The sequence below is a fragment of the Salvia miltiorrhiza genome, chromosome 1 (genome assembly GCF_028751815.1).
Source record: "Salvia miltiorrhiza cultivar Shanhuang (shh) chromosome 1, IMPLAD_Smil_shh, whole genome shotgun sequence".
Lineage (NCBI taxonomy): Eukaryota > Viridiplantae > Streptophyta > Magnoliopsida > Lamiales > Lamiaceae > Salvia > Salvia miltiorrhiza.
Window position 1 is genome coordinate 3,139,275 of NC_080387.1, and position 13,744 is coordinate 3,153,018.

The 13,744-nt window shown below is 38.7% G+C and overlaps 1 long non-coding RNA gene across 1 annotated transcript; it reads left to right on the forward strand.

Moving 5' to 3' along the window:
• The first annotated feature begins 4,325 nt into the window (after positions 1–4,325).
• On the forward strand, positions 4,326–7,143 carry LOC131007288 (uncharacterized). Its single transcript, XR_009096016.1, has 3 exons — positions 4,326–4,378; positions 6,232–6,298; positions 6,904–7,143. It is a non-coding gene; the product is annotated as an uncharacterized LOC131007288 (long non-coding RNA).
• Positions 7,144–13,744: the final 6,601 nt, after the last annotated feature.

Here is a 13,744-nt window from a genome sequence, read left to right on the forward strand (position 1 = left end):
GTTATCCTAGTAGATTCTTTTAATGTATAAGACTAGTGAGAGGCACGTCAGAGGACTTTAACACCTGAGCAACTGGTAGACTATACTTGAGAACAATTGAAGACTACTCTTGAGAAGTATGTACCGAGGAGTACAGTAAGCAGCGAGAGGCTGATTATCGAAGTTTGATGCAAGGAAAGAAATCGGTTGTAGAGTATAACCGAGAATTCTGTGAGCTATCACGATTTGCTCATCAGAAGATGGATACTGATGAAGAGATGTCTGAGTTTTATGTGCCGGTTTAAGGCAGGACTTTAAGGTAGTATGGGCAAGTTATTAGATGCACTAGTTAGAATCCTGTTTATTACAGGAGCCTCGCATTCGTTAATTGTTTGAAGCATGTTACCTTCAAACTCGAACCAAAACAAGCTAGTCCCGAGTTGAGAGTAATCACTCCTGTAGGAAGAGCTACTACAGTTTCTCACATGATTTCTAAATTAGAGTTGAGTTAGGATCACTAAAGATGAAAACAAGAACCTTGCACTTAATGCCTATGTGGAACGTAGACATTATTCTAAGGATGGACTGGTTAGCAGAGAACTTTGCCCCGATTGATTGTAAGAAGAGACAGATAACTTTTCAACCACCTGGGAAGGAACAGACATGTTTTCACGGCATTGATAGAAAGAAGAGAGTTCCAATCGTTTCGGCACTTCAGGCGTCGAAATTGGTAAAGAAGAAAGGAGCACAAGCTTACCTAGTTTACTTGAATGATGAAGGATAATCAAGTAAAAAAAAATAAACTTTGAGGATGTAGCAGTGATAAGGGAATATAGAGATGTATTTTCCGAGGTCTTACCAGGATTGCCACCAACAAGACAGTTGGAGTTCACTATTGACCTAGAACCTGGATCAGCACTAGTGTCGAAGGCACCCTATAGAATGGCGCCTAAGGAGCTACAAGAGCTGAAGATTCAGCTACAAGAATTGCTCGAGTTAGGTTTTATTAGACATAGTGTATCCCCGTGGGAAGCACCAGTCATTTTTGTCAAAAAGAAGGATGGCACGTTGAGAATGTGCATAGATTATCGAGATCTGAATAAATTGACACTGAAGAACAAATATCCTTTGCCGAGGATAGATGACTTGTTTGATCAATTACGAGGAGCGGGTTTTTCTTGAAAGTTGACTTGAGATCATATTACCACCAGTTCAAATTTTGACAGAATGATATACCTAAGACAGCTTTTCAAATGAGGTATGAGCACTATGAGTTCATAGTTATGCCATTCGGTTTGACGAAGGCACCAGTAGTTTTTCATGGATCACATGAATCGAGTGTTCCATCAATAACTGGATAAATTTATCCTAGTTTTCATAGATGATATTCTCATCTATTCGAAGAATGAGCAGGAGCGCCAAAACATTTGAGAACGATGTTGGAAACGCTAAGAGTTGAGAAGCTTTTTGCCAAATTCACCAAGTGCGAGTTTTGGTTGAACGAAGTAACTTTTCTAGGACATATTGTATCATCCGAAAGAATTAAAGTTGACCCCGTCAAGGTACAAGTTGTACATGAGTGGAGATCACCAACTACGCCTAACGAGATTCGCAACTTTTTAGGCTTAGCAGGATACTATCAGAGGTTTATTGAAGGATTTTCCATGATAGCAAGACCGAGAAAAGAAGCTAAGTACAATTGGAAAGAGGAGTGTAAAGAGAGTTTTTAAGAGCTTAAAGGAAATTGACTACAACACCAGTGCTGCTAGTCCCGGAAATGGATAAAGAGTATACCATCTACACAGATGCGTCAAAGAATGGGCTAGGATGTGTTTTGATGCAAGAAGTAAGAGTTACAGTCTATGCATAACGATAACTTAGACTCCACGAGATACATTATCCAACGCATGATTTAGAGCTTGCAGCCGTTGTGCATGCCCTGAAAATTTGGAGACATCATCTCTACGGAGTTAGATGTGAGATTTTCACGGACCACAAAAGTTTGAAATATTTTTTCGAGCAGAAGGATATTAACATGAGGCAAAGGAGATGGCTCGAATTAGTAAATGATGTTGACTGCAACATTAATTATCACCCTGGCAAGGCCAATGTAGTAGCCGATACATTGAGCCGGAAGGTCTCGTCAAAGTTTGGATGTCTTCTCACGAGAGAGAATGAGCTTATAAAGGACTTTGACAAGATGAGGATAGAGATGATAAAACCACCAGGGACGATAGCGAGTATTGTTGCGACGATGCCTAGTTTGAGGAAAATGGTGATTGAAGCACAAGGAAAGATGAGACAATGAACAAGTTACGAGAAAGGATAAGAGCATGAGATCTCAAGAGTTACCAAAAAGCATCAGACAATGCTATTTTATTTGAGGGGAGAATATGCATTCCCCGCGATGATGAACTTAAGAATACGATCATGAGTGGGACTCATGACACGCCTTACACCGCCCACCCAGGAGGCACAAAGATGTATCAGGTTGTGAAAAATAGATTTTTGTGGGACGGAATGAAATGAGACATAGCTTCGTTTGTAGAGCGATGCTTAGCTTGTCAGCAAGTGAAAGCATTACACCAACGACCCTATGGGAAGTTAAAACCGTTGGAGATTCCCGAGTGGAAATGGGATCACATAGCGATGGATTTTGTGATAGCTTTACCGAAAAGTCAGAGGAAATACAGCAATTTGGGTGATTGTAGATCGACTAACAAAATATGCACATTTCATACCGATCCTAATCGCGTATGGACCAGATAAGTTAGCACAATTGTATGTTCGTGACATTATAAGATTGCATTGAGTACCAGTGTAGATCACCTCAAAAAAAAAAAAAAAAAAATTACATCACGTTTTTGGATGAGTTACAGAAAGAGTTGGGTACAAGGATGAATTTTAGCATAGCAGACGATAGAAGATATGATAAGAACTACTATCCTTGATAGAGGAGTAAATCGGGAGAATGTGTTGCCACTAATTGAGTTTGCATATAAGACGTGAGACAAAGTTTCGAGATAGGAGACAAAGTTTTCTTGAAGGTTTCACCCTCAAAGGGGATGAATAGATTTGGAGTTAAAGGACAGCTTAGACCCAGAGTTATAAGTCCTTACGAGATATTGCAAAAGATAGGTCCAATAGCGTATAGGTTGGTTTTGTCACCTAGCTTTGGAAATGTGCATAACGTGTTTCACGTGTCACAATTGAGAGGATATATATTTTCGGCAATTGAGTTATGAAGAGAGACCTCAGATGATGTTAGATCATAAAATTCGGCAATTGAGTAATAAGTCGATTGCATTGGATAAGGTCCAATGGAGATATGATAGTTAAGAAAGAAGTGGAAAGAGAGCTTGAGGATAAGATGTGAGAGAAGTACCCGATACATTTACAAGAGGTACAAATTTCGGGACGAAATTTATTTTAAGGGGGAAGGTATGTAATACCCGGGCTTTTGATGACGTGTTTAATTGCTTAAGTTTGAGTAAGTAGGGTATAAGATCCCTTGTTTGATTACTTTGTATAGAGATGAGGAGTTATATGAAGTTTTGTTGTTATATTTTAAAGATGTTGAGATGTTCTTTTGATGATGTGAGGATGATGTGTGATTTTATATCCGTAATTGAGTTTGAGTATTTGAATAATTCGAGATAATTATTTGAATGAGAACGGTGAACTCGGAAGTGAGATCTGAGTCCGTTAAGACGTTTTTGAAATTTTTGACTTTTTGACGATAAATAGTAAAATACTGCTATTTCGTCTTTTTGTCGACTTTCAAAATCTTACGTGCATGTCGTCGAGAAATATTCTTAATTTTTCGATACGAGTCCAATAATGAAAGTTTTTATTTTTGGACGACGAGTGAATAGTAAATCGGGATTTCTCGATAAACGAACCGAGCTCGTTTATCAGAATTTCGAGAACGAGCTTGCGTTTTCTATATTTATATAGAATTACGAGTGTAATGAAAGTGAGTAGGAGTTAAGAGGGTGAGTAACGAAGAATGTGGGTAATTAGTCGTTAAAACGAGACGAAACGGGATATTTAACGACTAACGGGTTAATATCTTAAATATCTAAGGCTACCCCACCAAAACTGAAAGATATTATGGACTAGATTAGGATATATTTGATATATTCTAATACTAAGTAAGACAGTTCAAGTGTGAATTCCTTAGTCGTAATTGTTGACTCAAGTGTGAATTCCTTAGTCGTAATTGTTGACTAAGGAAGACAAGACAATTTAGAATTGTCTTCTTCGCTTATAAATAAGGGAGCTTGGTCTTACGAATCGATATATGAAAATATACGAAAACATTAGCTTAGAGCTTTTGACTTCCGATTTGAGCACCGAGACGAGCGCCGATCATCTTTTCGATCACGTATCTAAGTAGGTAAGATCTCTACCTACGTTTTGATGGTTTTCTTTTCGATTTTCGTCGACGTCGAAAAACGTCGATTCTCGACTTTATTTTGAAACGACGTCGGATCGTCGTGAAATTTTAGTATGTTGTTCTTGGGTAGATGTTGAGCATGTTTAATGAAGGGAGTAAGAACGGAACGAACCGTAGCTATGAAACCCATGAGGGCAGCCCCGTTTTTCACATATTAGCTTGTCTTTCGATTTTTGTTTGATCGTTTTGACTTGATATTTGTGCTTAGGGGTATGCTAGAATCGATATATATTAAATTCGTATTTTTCCAAGCACGAAAATTGTATAAATTTTTAGAGTATGATTATTTAAATTCGTGAAGTTTGAGACGTTGCATAATGAATATTATTGCGTATATGTGTTCTACGATATCACATGAGCATGCTAATTGATTTACAATTTATGGATGATAATTGTTGAACGAAATTAAAACTGGAATTCTGTCAAAATTTTACAGCAGTTTCAAGCTTATGTTTCGATGAGTTTTCATTGCTTGATGGCTCTGAAATTTTAGTATGTTTATCTATGATATGTGTATTTCGTTTCTGCAAAATTTCATGTCTTTTGGATGATGTTTGCTATTTTAAAGATATTTTGAAAAATCCTTGACAGAATCTGTCAACTATTGGTAGACTTCACAAAAACGTTTATATCTATTAATCCATGAAGGATTTTGCATCACCGTTTTTTTTAAACGAAACTAGACTTCAATACTTTTCTAAAAACATAAGATTTCGATTTTTATGACCTCTGAAACAGAGCAGTTTATTATTTCAAAAATGCCCTGTTCTGCTGTCATATTTGTCCAACAGTAAAAGTGTATGAGTTTCATTGTTTATTTGGCAGATCATATGAACGTTTTCTCTTGTGAAAATTTAACCAAATCTTCAAGGATACCTTTAGTTTTGGATGATTAAATTTGATGGAATTTTATTAAGGTTTGCCTTGGTTTCTAATGGCCTAAACAAAATTGGCAGAAACTGTCAATCTTTGACAGCCTGCACTAAAAGAGCAATATCTCCAAAAACCTTTAACCTTTTTGGTTAACTACCATTTTTAGAGTGAACTACACTTCATGAAGTTTTTGAGATCAATTGGTATGATAGTTTATGATGATTGAGTTGGTTGTTATGAATTTTTAAAGATGACACAAAAACAGCAAAACTTTCTAGAAAACAACTTGATTATATTTGTTTTGATGGATGATACGATATGACTAAATGGTGTGAGTTGTGAGAGTTATGATTAACGCACATAAATGTTGGTATCTGACACTCGAACAATTGGTGTCGAGTATAAATGATAGTTTACTGATAAAGAGTTTTGATGATTTTGAATTGTTTGGTTTGCGTTGAAAAGATGTCAAGATGTTAAGTTTTGAGTCGAGAGACGAGTTCACGTAGTGAGATTCACGCGTTGAAATCTCGTGGCTGACATTATATATGAATAGGTCATGCAGAAATTTTTAGTGAAATTAGAATTTGAGCATAGTCAATTCTTGTTGACCCGTGACTCAAATACATGCCTAATGGAAAGTTTAACTTTCTAATCGGTTAATTAGACGAGAAGAGAGCGAATAGATCTGCTAAGAAAGTGGACTTTTCGATGTGTTAAATATTTCTTTTAATTGAAGCGCTGCTAATTATAACATAAGGATGTTATAATTAATGAGTAATGACGAGAGATAATAATTGTTATATTGATTAACAATCAAGAGAGATGAACATTAGAGATACTAATGTTTCATAAAAGAGATTAGATTATCAATCGAGGTTTCTTTTATAACTTCTCACCAATTCTTCATAACGATGAAGGTCCTTTTGGGAAGTAACGACTTGAGGGAGAGAGTGACGTTACTCATTGATACAGAGACACAACGAGGTGGGCATTACTTTTACTATACGTATATAGAGATCCCCTGCGTGTCGTAGGCCTCTTATACGAATGAATGCATGAGATGATTTAACTGTTAATTTCAGTTTTATATATATCTATCAAATGAGTTTAATGTTACATTTGAGCAAGTTATTTCGTTACAAAATATTTGAGTTAAAGTTATTTCAAGTATTGTCTTGCCATAAAATGTTTAAATTTTAGTATGATATCTATCTGCTTTGGCTTTGCCAATGATGCAATCGAATTCGGGTCCTGAGCAGTTGATAGCTATCCTGCCAGGGCTAGTGTACACCAGTGACCGTGAGTCATCTAGCGGGTTGGCCGGTCAAGTGACCGTGAGAGGTGGCCACCTCTCCGGCACAAAGTTCCAGATATGATAGATTACAAAAGAACTTAGTCTGATCAGACGAACTTTAAGAATCACAAATGAACTTAGTAAGCTTGGGCCTTTTTAGCGAAAAACTCCCTTGCTGTACTGATTATGATGGCATGACAATTTATAGTTTTGAAGCATGTATTTTTATACCTAGGCATACGTGCCCACTGAGTGCTTTTATACTCAGCCCTGCATATGTTTTCTAAATGTGCAGGTTGAGCTGATGTGATGATGGTGCTGCAATGAGCAGAGTCTCCAGGGTTGTTAATAAATAGTTAACCTGTCTAGAATATGTCTTCATACATATGTCTAGCTACTTTCCGCTGCAAGATGTTGTTGATGTTATAGTATGTTATGTCATACTTTGAGTCTTAAGAGAATGGTTTCATACGATGTATAACTTGATTAATGATATTAATTAAGTTTTATGCTGTCTTTCATAGACTGTTTTCAATTGAGTATTAATGAATAAAAATGACGAGTTTTATTAAGATGAGTAAGTTTTACGGCTATAAATGACGCCCATTTTCTTCCCCTTCTTCTTTAACCCCATCCCTAGTCGTGGATCACTCGGCCTAACTATCCCTAGTTAGGGCGGGCTGTGACAAGGAAAGTCGCCCCGAGTAGAGAATTCGCTGATCCCTCTGGCGAGGGTTTCGCTGACTCCTCTGGCGAGGACTTCGCTGATTCCTCTGGCGAAGGTTTCGCTGACTCCTATGGCGAGGACTTCGCTGATTCCTCTGGCGAGGCGCCAGAGGAGTCGCAGCGAGCAGGGAGGTCGCCCCGAGCAGAGGAATCGCGGCGAGCAGGGAAGTCGCCCCGAGCAGAGAATTCGCTAGTCCCTCTAGCGAGGGTTCCGCTGACTTCTGGTCAGTCGGATTTTATCCACTACACAAAGTATCTTCAAATCTTCAAGTATATCTTCAAATCTTCAAGTATTTCTTCGAATTTTCAAAGTGATCTTCAAGTATCCAAAGAGATCTTCGAGTATTCAAGGCAATCTTCAAATCAAATCAAATCAAGTTCAAAAGCTTCAAGGCATTCTTACAAATTCTAATGACGTTCTTCAAATCAAGTTCAAAAGCTTCAAGGCGTTCTTACAAATTCTAAGGACGTTCTTCAAATCAAATCAAATCAAGTTCAAAAGCTTCAAGGCGTTCTTACAATTTTAAGAGCGTTCTCAAATCAAATTAAGTTCAACGTTGAATCTAAAATCATGAATTGAGTCCTTTAGATTGACGTTATTAAATCAAGTATTTTAAAACCTTCGAGATTGTTCGAGAATCAAATGGAAGAGAAGAATCATAGGATCAACTAGAGATTGCAACCCGCATAAATGTATCTTCAAGTCTATCAAATTATATTTGTAACGCGTTTTGTATTTTATTAAATTGAAATACAAAAATTTATGTTTACAAGCCTATCTGAACTCTAAATCTGAATCATTTATATGTGGCTTTACATTATCTTGTTGAATGAAGATCAACTTGCATGCACTTTGTGGCCATTTAGACATGATAACTGAAATGATCTGGAAAAAAAAATACAATATATTGAAAAAAAGCTTTAAAATATGTTACACTTTGCATACTAGTTCTACAACATAGAGTGCTCCTTTACAATGCATACAAATCCTTGTTTCTCTCCGTACCTGGCTGATCATACACACTTTAATCACCAATTTGGTGATTGACTGAACTGTTTTAGTCTCTATAGTCCCTGCATTCATGTTCTTACTTCTTCTTTGAGCTGGAACAATTTGTGTGAAAGGGAAAATACCAATTTTCCCATCAAGCACCACATTACAATTCTCATCAAAGAGTAGCCTGCAAACAACGCACATAAACATCACCTTGGTGATGAATTTTGTGCTTTTACAACTCCTGTGCGGTTCAGGCTTCTCTTGTGTGAGATAAAATCTGTGTGAAGCTTTTGTCATATACAACCATTTCTTATCTATGTGGACTGTGTTGTGCATTGTCTTAAATTTCAGAATATTAGCAATCCTATCATACTCTAAGGCTTCAAGAGAAAACCTTAACCTGAGTAGCTTATTAGGGGCAGTAAGATCAGGCTTTATGGCACTTGTACGTGCTCTGATTAGGCCTACATGAACCCATCTTCCCACTATGCCCTTGCTAATTTGTATGCCAACTGCTAGGTTTCTAATTGTACCTCTTCTACAAAGTTCCAAAACCTGTATTTGTGCTGGATCGATCTGGACTCTCTTTGTGAAACGTGGTGCGCATATATTTTTTGATGTTAAGTTGATAAGCTGACATTGTGCCTTTTGTTTCTTTGCTGTTGGAAACTTAATGAAATATCCTATTCCTTGTTTTGATGATACCAAAATCAATAGGTTTCACTTGTAATAGACTAGAACTGCTCGAACTCAAGTGTTAGAGTTCTTTTTCTAGTTTAGCTTGATGTTCTGAAGTCTGAAGACTGAAGAACGAAGGACTGAAGACTGAAGATTGAAGTTGCCGACTGAAGCAACAGTCGAAGAATCAGTTTTGAACTGATTACTTAATGCGTGCCACGTGGAATCAGCGGACTGATACTAAAGTCAAGTATCAGTTAAACATTCTTCATCGGACTGAACCTTCAACGTTCAAAGGAAGCCACGTACTCCAGAAGTACAGTTGCATTAAATGCAGAGATCTCAGGATCGTCCTTTCTCTGCAGAGGACACTCCTCTTTGGTGATTACCTTTTCAGAGATGTCGCATCTCCTGCTCTTCAAGATAGTCGTTCTCACCAAACAAGGAACCTCGAAGATTGAAGCCTCAGCCCAAGTTCGAATTACTCTCTAACGAAAGAAATCTTGAAGACCTTCTCGCCAACGGATCTATTCAAGACTTCTCCTATAAATAGCGCTTGAGGATCACTTGAATCTTCACCGATTCAACGACATAAGCTGAAACTCTGCTAAATTGTTTCTCAACTAAAGCCCAGACTCTCCAAAGTTTGAATCGAAGAAGAGAATCCCAAAGCCAAAAATCAGTCACTGCTGATTACATAAATTCTCTTAGACCTTAGGCAAACCTTGTTTACCCAAAGCCTAGATCAAACTAACTGCAAAGAACTTGTTCTTTGAAGTTTAGTTGGCAAGTTTTCAAACCTCCATTCGACCGACAGAATCGAGTGTTTGAGTTGTAAAGGAGTTCAGAAAGGTACTCTGACTCCGTGAGATCCTAGTGCACAGTGCGTGCTAGGAGTGAGAAATCCAACAAGGTGTGTTGGTACTGAAGATTGGATCTTCAATTATTTCGGTTGTGTGCACCCGCAAGCACACGTTCGAGTTTGCTGTGCACCCGTAAGCACGAGCATCGATTTGCAATGCACTCGCAAGCACTTGCAGAGTGAAGTTGTTGGTTTGATCAACCGACTATGGATGTAGGAAGTATTTTTCGAACCACGTAAAAATCTATGTGTCATTTACAGCTTTCAGTACTTACTTTCTTATTTGAGCTCTTTCCTTTGTGAACTGAAAACTGATTAAGTGCAAAGAGAAACTTAAGACTAACAACGTGCTCAACTCACAGGCTATTGCGAAATAAAAGTTTTTCGCTGCGTGTGTTATCAGTCTGACTGATCTATCCTCTGATAGTCAGTAAGATTTATAACATCTCTGTTTATCAAACTCGACTGAAGCTTTACGTGCATCAGTTAAGTTGTTTCAACTTAACTGATAACTCCTTACTGAAGAATATTCAGTATCAGTCATCAACCCTGTTTTGGTCAAAACTCTTTTCAGTAAACAGGTGTCTGAGTTTGTGTTCAAAGTTTCGTTTTGATCTCTGTGTTAAGATCGAAAAATAGCCTATAGGTGTATTTCCCCCCCTCCATGCACCTATTCGAGACCCTCCGGACCTAAACAATTGGTATCAGAGCAGGTTGTTTGCAAGAATAATTCTATTTTGATTAGGTTCTAATTGAACTAGATCATTTTTCTCAAAGGTCTCAAAAATTTTCCTCTTTCAAAAAGTGCTTACTGCTTTTCTTATCTGTTGTTATCTGTTCTCTCTTTTTATATGGAGACTAACCACAGCAGAGTATCCTCTCTACCTATGTTTAGTATTAAAAAATACGACATATGGAAGTTTCTACTTGAAAGCTTCCTCACCGCCCAGCATTGCCGTATGTGGGAAGTCATCACTCATGGACCCATCATCATCACTGAGATTGTCAAAAGAGTCCCTACAGACCCAGCTAGGGATCCGCTCGATGATGTCCAGATCAAGCAAAAGGCAGACTTCACCACAGAAGAAAGGGAGCAGCATGAGCTTGACAACCTCGCCAAAAGCATCATCTCCAGCACAGTTCCTGACAAGCACGTCACCAAGATTATCAAGTGCAGAATTGCAAAGGAGATGTGAGACATTCTTGAAGGAATGTGCATCGGGTCCAAGGAGATAAAGGAGAACAAGTTGTCCATAGCTTGTCAGAAATTCGACTCCTTCCTCATGCTCAAGAATGAATCTGTCAACGAGATGGAACTCAGATTCAACCAGATCCTGAACGAAGTTCAATCCATCTCTAAAGACAAGTACACTCAATGAGAAATCAACTTGAAGATTCTTCGAGCATATCCACGAGGAGATTCGCAGATCTACTCAGTAGCTCATCAGAATAAGCCAGGATTTAATCGGCTCCCAACAAACACGATTTTCTCTGATCTCATGGCAAATGAGTTCGACATCTAGAGAAATCTTGGAACCAAGAGGGCTGGAGGATCAAACGAAGATGGTCCATCTACCTTAAAAGGAGCAGCGCTGAAAGCATCAGCAAAAGAAAACAAGAAGCAGACAAAGGAACCGGCGAAACTCAAGCCCGAAGACTTCTTCAGTCAATATGCTTTGTTGATCGAAAGATTCAATAAGATGGAGTCTAAATTCCACAAGTACAGGAACTTCCACAAGCAGAACTACAAAGGAAACGAAAGAGAAAGCAAGTCCAGATATTCCACTGACAGAAGCGAAGAAAGAAGACCAACCGCTTTCGACTTAAAAGATGTGGAATGCTTTGGATGCAAGAAGAAAGGGCACCTTCGACCTGAATGCCCTGAACTGACGCAGTCTGAGTGCAAGGAGCTGAAAGCCAAGAAAGATCGCAAATACACGAAGAAGAAAGCGATGGTTGCTGACGATGCAGGATCTTCCGAAGAAGCATCAGAATCATCCGACTTCAACTCTACCAGCTCAGATGATGAGAGCCAAGCCCTGATGGCCAACGAAACTGAAAGCGTGGTTGATAACAGCTACGACAACGGAATGAACGGCTCAGAGGTAAACTCTCACTCAAAAACTCCTTATAATGATAACTCCATGGTGTTTTCAGGAGCTCACTCGGAATTTGGAGAAAGCTCAGCCAATGAAACTGACGAGTACAATCAGCTCTTGACTGAAGTTCAGACTGGAACCACTACAGATGGCATCAGTCAAGGGGGAACTTTGATTGTCGAAGAACAAGTCGAACCTGCTGAAGTAACACCAGTTCAACACTCCCCTGCTCGAGAAAATGCTGAACAATTCAGAACCATTCTAACTGAAGAACCTCCACCATCGCCAGAAGAAATCAAGAAGTATCGAAGATGGTTTGAACTCCATTCAAAGGAGAACATCATTGGAGAACCATCAGACGGTGTAAAGACTCGAAGTTCAATGTGCAACCTCGCTTTGATATCAACCAGAACTGCATCAACGAAGATAAGAACTTCAGCTGTTTCTTATCATCTACAGAGCCCAAAGATGTTGAAGAAGCTCTGAAGTCCACTCAATGGGTCATTGCAATGCAAGAAGAGCTCAATGAATTCAATCGAAATTCAGTTTGGAAACTTGTGGATTGACCAGACGATGCAAAAGTGATTGGTTTGAAATGGATTTTCAAAAACAAGAAAGATGAAAAAGGAAATTTTGTGAAAAATAAAGCAAGGCTAGTAGCAAAAGGATACAGTCAGGAAGAAGGAATCGACTACGATGAGACTTTTGCACCTGTTGCCAGATTAGAAGCAGTCAAGCTCTTCTTAGCCTTTGCCGCTTACAAAGGATTCAAGGTACACCAAATAGATGTGAAGTGCGCATTTCTCAATGGAGTGCTCACCAATGCAGTCTATGTGGAACAACCTCCAGGTTTGAGGTTGCAGGACCAGAAAAGATGTACAAGCTGAAGAAAGCGCTCTGTGGTTTGAAACAAGCACCAAGAGCATGGTATGATACTCTGTCTGAGTATCTTGTAGAACAAGGGTTCAAGAAAGGATCAGTGGACAGAACTTTGTTCACTCTCAAAGAATGAGAAGATCTCCTACTTGTTCAGACTTATGTCGATGACATAATCTTCGGATCCAAATCCGAACACATGTGCAAGAAGTTTGCTGATATCATGACTAACAAGTTTCAGATGTCCATGATGGGAGAAATGAATTTCTTTCTTGGATTACAAGTCAAGTAGACCAGCTAAGGAATACTGATCAACCAGTCAAAGTAAGCCAAGGAACTGATCGCCAAGTTCGGTATTCAGCACATGAAATCAGTCAAGATTCCAATGAACACAAACTGGAAAGTAGATCCAGGATCAAAAGAAAAATCTATATCGTCAACCAAATATAGAGAAATCATTGGGTCATTACTGTATTTAACTGCTAGCAGACCAGATATTGTGTATGCAGTCGGGGTTTGTGCAAGATATCGGTCAGATCCAAAGGAAGTCCCAATCTATTGCGACAGCTCCAGTGCTATTGCAATCTCACAAAATCCAGTTCATCACACCAGAGTCAAGCATATTGCTATCCGACATCACTTCATTCATGATCACGTCGAAAAGAAGAATATCTCTATTGAATGGATTCCGACCGCTGTTCAGAGAGCAGACTTTCTGACCAAAGCTCTTCCTGAAGAAAGGTTCAACGATCTTTGTGGAAGGATCGGCCTCATCAACCTAGAAGAGTGATGCTGTGTTTGAAGATCTCCTCAACAGTCACGTTGACTGGTGGTCAACCAACTGGTGTCTTACATTTGCTGATGTGGAAAGCAATGAAGACAAGTCTTCATCAAAAAA